The sequence below is a fragment of the Asterias rubens genome, chromosome 1 (genome assembly GCF_902459465.1).
Source record: "Asterias rubens chromosome 1, eAstRub1.3, whole genome shotgun sequence".
In the NCBI taxonomy this organism is placed as follows: domain Eukaryota; kingdom Metazoa; phylum Echinodermata; class Asteroidea; order Forcipulatida; family Asteriidae; genus Asterias; species Asterias rubens.
In genome coordinates, this window is record NC_047062.1 from 736,256 (window position 1) to 742,255 (window position 6,000).

A 6,000-nucleotide genomic window follows, 5' to 3' on the forward strand; every position below is an offset into this window, starting at 1 on the left:
AGCAAGGGTAGGCCTAACAACTTTTTTTGCAGTGCATGCACTTTGAAACAAAATAATCAATTATCTAGACTTTGTTTTTACCCTTACTGTCCCGGACAGGGCACCTTTTTGCACAAAAAACAAAAACAAAGCTGTAGAAATAATCATTTTTATAAATAACAGAAATGAGAGACAAATTTATTTTAAAACCATTGTGGTGAAATCACTTTATTGTATAGTAGTCGATAAAAAGAAAAAACAAACTGGGTAAAAGCAGTAGACATTAAGCACACATAGTATCTTAAATATCTTACAATAACTATTATATACACTGACTGGGTGCAAGATATGCTTCTATCCCTGACTTTAATTTGAGTATCGCAGCATGAGGGCATATTTCATCGAAGTTCTAAACACAAATCTAAAAGACTAAAACATGCTCTTTGATTTATGTTGCTGTACACAAAACATTTATGATTTATTACTTGGCGAACAAAAAAACCCTAAATAAAATGTCCTAATCATCCATATTGAGTTTCAGCCTGCCGAGGGTCACCGAACACTTTAAATAATGTACAGAGTACCAGTAGTACTTTTCATAATAAATTGTGTCGGCAAATAGTGTTCACATCAACACCAGGCCCCCATCTCTACACACCACAAAGCATACGGTAAGTATTTTGCAACAGCTTGTATTGTTATACCCCACTCAGATGAACTTTTTGTTCGACAGTGAATGTCTTTAGACAGCAATAAGAAGAAAATGGTCAATGTTGTTGCTAGGGAAACTATAGTTCTTGCTACAAAATACAAAACCCATTACTTCCTAGTTGCGAGCCAGTTTCTACAAATATTTTGTGCATAGATTCTCAATGAAATTTAGCAGGATGTTCGATAAGCTGACTGTGTCAAGCTTTGAGTGGCAGGAGTTGTCTGCACTTTTCTGGCTTTTTAGGGTTAATTACATTACACTGCTGGAGTTAGGGGTGGAGAGGGGTGGAAAGGTCAAAGTTAAATGGCCTTTGTATGGATCAGAGGTGAAAGGTCAAGATAAAACACCTTTGAATGGATCATTGGTCCTACAGAAATAGACTCTCTAAATCCATCCCTTATCATAGAACAACTTCTTTGAAATAAAAAGAGATTTGTGTTTAGTGAGGAAAAGGTCAGACTTTAGATATACTGCAAGGAATTTGATTAAAGGCAGTGGACACTATTGGTAATTACTCAAAATAATTATTAGCGTAAACCCTTTCTTGGTGAAGAGTAATGGGGAGAGGTTGATGGTATAAAACATTGTGAGAAATGGCTCCCTCTGAAGTGCCATAGTTTTCGAGAAAGAAGTAATTTTCCACGAATTTGAATTCGAGACCTCAGATTTAGAACTTGAGGTCTCAAAATCAACCATCTAAACGCATACAACTTCGTGTGACAAAAGGGTGTTTTTTCTTTCAGTATTATCTCGCAACTTTGATGACCGATTGAGCTCAAATTTTCACAGGCTAGTTATTTTATGCATATGTTGAGATACACCAACTGTGAAGGCTAGTCTTTGACAATTACCAATAGTGTCCACTGCCTTTAAGATGACACAGATCTCTCTCTCTCCAACCCACTGATGATCAATTAAATAAATATTTAACAACATTAACAGGCAGTGTGAGTTTGAAAAAGACTACCTGGGGAATCACAATGTTGAGTTCACTAACAAAAATGAGCAAATCCTTCCTTGAAAAATCTAACTTCTGTCTTGACTAGTACTCAAGAACTTCTGTTTAGAAACAAGTCAAGATGCTTTACTGGATAATGTGACGCAACTCAAAGCCAAGCTCAATTCACATAAGCCATCGATTACCGGAGGCCCTTAGCAAGCAAATGCATTGAGCAGGGTTTCTGACTATTAAAATAGTTATTAGTGGAACTGCCTTATGAAAAAACAATAGAATGATCGATTTTGGAAGCAGTCCAAACCTAGAAGCAGATGTGTGCATTGTGAAAATGTGACTTATCAACAACAAAAGAGACAAATTGAGCATGTCGTCCAATTTCCCTCGCCTTTGTAGGCTTTGAACTTTTAATTAACTTAAGACTATTGCATATAAGACAATTACTGATACAGTTATCATGAATTTATTTATTGATTCAAAGAAACACTCTATAATTTTTACTTCCATTAAATTCAGTGTAACGGCTCAGCATTGAAGGAGAGTAGGTCCTTAGCAACACCCCTAGTCAAAGCCGTAACTGTAGCCGCCAATTTGCATACGGCCTATGGCCCTTTTCGAATCAACGGCTTCAGCTTTGTATGCAGGCCCCATTCTCTCGACTGAAGCCCTTAGCACGTACGCGAGGCACGCACATTGTCAAAACAATCACGGGGCCAGGCTAGCCTGAGCCGAGTCTGGAGCTGAAGCTGGGTTTCGAAAAGGGCCTAGGACTGTAAAAGGAAAAATTGTCAGACCCATTCTTCAAAATAAAATTAATATTACCAATGTTGACAACTGTATACTATAAGTCCAATACAATCTTAACATTCATAGATTTATCAGTTTCCTTTTTTATCAATAAATAATCATGAAGGGTCTACTATTTCTCACAAATATTAATTTACAAAAGTACAAAATTTGTAAAGGCAAATCTTGCAATGGGATTACTGTTTTTAAGAAAGAAAAAATAACTACTCTTTGTATTTTTCACTTTAAATACATACATTTTACTTTTCTGAATTGTTTTCTGAAAAGTTAAAGTAAAGAGCAATTCTAGAGTGACTCATGTTATTTTTACTTTATTTGTGTAATATCAGCTGATACCAGGACACTACAATCATTCAGCACACCACTGATCAATGGAATTTTAGTCACAATTGAATTGTTCTTCACAACTCCACTAAGATGTATTCAACTAAGGTATTGGTTTATCATGTGGGCCTTATTTAACAAACCGACTCAAAAAAAACAAAACATTGTTTTTATGTACAAATATGAAAAACCCCCTTAGCCATGATTCCCTGAATATACAAATTGTAACTTTGTTTGTTTAGAGATTGACAAAATCTCAACATCGCCCCAAATACAAATCTAGAAATGAGGGCGACATAAAGATGATGTCTTTCTTCCCTTTAACCCCAACTTAACCTCTATCAAGAATATCTAAAGACATTGTGAGATTTAATCAAATAATCCTGCCAAAATCACAGGTGTGACATGAACAGGAAATGGCACAACATATTCATCCGGTAATCTTTGCGACATACAAGAGCAATGTTTGTAGAAACCAAATGGTACCTAAATATCTTCAAATACATACACTGTTTTTAGTTTAGCAGTGGACATACTGCTGTCAGCTGATGATACTAGATTTGAAGACAAAATATCATAATAATGATGATTTTGCTGTATCAGTGTGTAGGGACTTTGATGGCAGCCATTATTAGCAGCCCACCTGAAGTCAGGCGTGTTCTGAAAGTACAAAACAAATAATCTACAGGGTGTGACTTAGATTTAGAAAACCTTATTTAACAAAAAGATAACAATTATTCTTCCCCTCAGCACCCCACAAAACACCTTTAAAAACCGGTATCATAGTTCAAAGAAAACTGTACTGTATTTATAAATACTATTTACAAACAAAATGCCTTAGAAAAATCCAAACAAACAAAAAACCCAGAGATATGTACACAGTCCAATGAATCCATCTTCAATACTCTGGCCTTAAGTGAATTGCACCATTGGGGCAGAGGAAGCAGCCTCCTCTACTAGTAGTAGCTTCTATTTCAAGCAACTTGGCATTAGAATTAGCAACAAACATGGCAGTTTGGCACAGGTATTGAAATGTAGTCTGTATTTACAATCCTAGTCACTAATGTATAAATTACCACTGTTTCATCCAAAGTATGGTGTCTAACAGGTATCTAACTTAACTAAAAGTGCACAAAACATTGCGAGTACAAAACATTGAATCAATCGTTTAAGAATAATTGATTACAAATTATAACACAGGTATAGACCAGCAGCCGATATCACAAAAAAACGCTTGGATTAATCCTATCTTGAGGTAGCACAAGTTACTCGTCCTTAAGAGGAAAGCCCCAGTCCCAATTGCTTAGTACAAGCTGACATTTAAGTAAATGTGCATCATCCTAGCTAATTAGAGACCAACATTACTCACAAATTTTCAGGGTGATTAAAGACACTGGGCACTATTGGTAATTGTCAAGGACTAGTCTTCTCACTTGGTCTATCTCAACATATGCATAAAATAATGGACCTGTGAAAATTTGAGCTCAATCGGTCGTCAAAGTTGCGAGATAACTCTGAAAGAAAAAACACCCTTGTCACACGAAGTTGTGTGCTTTCGGATGCTTGATTTCGAGACCTCAAATTCTAAATCTGAGGTCTCGAAATCAAATCCATGGAAAATTACTTCTCTCTAGAAAATACGTCACTTCAGAGGGAGCCGTTTCTCACAATGTTTTATACTATCAACCTCTCCCCATTACACATTACCAAGTGAGGTTTTATGCTAATAAATATTTTGAGTTATTACCAATAGTGTCCACTGCCTTTAACAATGTTATGACCTATGACCTACTTGCATTAAAACTAATCCATGTAGAAAAATTGAAGTCTTTTCAAACAACAGATGCATCATGGGTAAACTCTACAGCTAACAGATTATTTCTACATAAAATCAAGTTAAAAGCTCTCTGAATAAAACTGACAGTGCCCTAAACGTTTGTCTCAAAGCACAACATATTACTCTAGTTTATACAGTCAAACCCCCAGCCCTCGTCCTTCCAAATGCTACTGCTTATAAATAAAATGACATTTCTACAGAGTTGTTTTCCTTTGGAATCAGTTCTTGCATAAATTATATCATCAGAACCAAAGCAGAAAAACATGCTTTACAAAATAATTTGCTTAGAAAAACATAGGAAGGAAAAAAGTGACATGTGATGTTCGTCTAGTATTTTGGCTAGTAGCTACTTTCTAATAAGCAGTATTTCTGTTTGTTTAGCAACTTTTAGCAGCTTTTTCTGTGCACATGTAATTGCCAGCCATAGCAAGAATCAGTTAAACAATAGAAAATCAGAGGTCTCTAGAAGGAAGTTGTTTGCATTCATGTGCGGCTTCTCTGATTTTACTTTTTTCCTTGGCTCAAACTATTAATTCTCATAGACTCTTGATTTCGATTAACTAACCAGAAAAAGTAGGATTGAGGGTGTCACACACAAGAAACACAGTTTTTCAAATCATTAGTCCAAACAAACTGCCAACGTGGTTTCTTAAGTAAAACTTCTTCCTAAAAATTACAAATTTGTTTGTAATCATCTAAATTTCTATAGATCTGTTGGTAACAGGACAGATATTTGGAATCACACACAAATCACTTTGTATAGGTCACAAGTAAGATGGCTGACCATTCATACCTAGCCAATGAACTGTTTGAATGCTTCAAGAACTGACCTTAAGTTCACTGTATCCACATTCTACTGTTATGGACAAGAGACGATTATCTGAGCTAGCTCTCTTTTTAGCAACTGAGTCCTACATGACTTGAACAAGATTTTTCAAGAACAGTATTAGTAGTGCCATGAAATAGAGCCCTACATGGCACCTACCGGTACATGTAGTAGGGTTTGCAGCAACACTATGGATTAAATCTCTAGATGAGTCATGCTGGTTCTGAAAAAACCCACTATTAAAGTCAGTGGACACTATTGGTAATTACTCAAAATAACTAATTAGCATAAAACCTTACTTGATTACGAGTAATGGGGAGAGGTTGATAGTATAAAACACTGTGAGAAACAGCTCCCTCTGAAGTGGCATAGTTTTTGAGAAAGAAGTAATTGTCCACAAATTTGATTGCGAGACCTCAGATTTAATAGAAATTGAGGTCTCGAAATCAAGCATGTGAAAGCACACAACTTCGTGTAACAAGTTTTTTTTCTTTTTTTCTTATCTCGCAACTTCAATGACCAATTGAGCTCAAATTTGCACAGGTTTTTTATTTTATGCA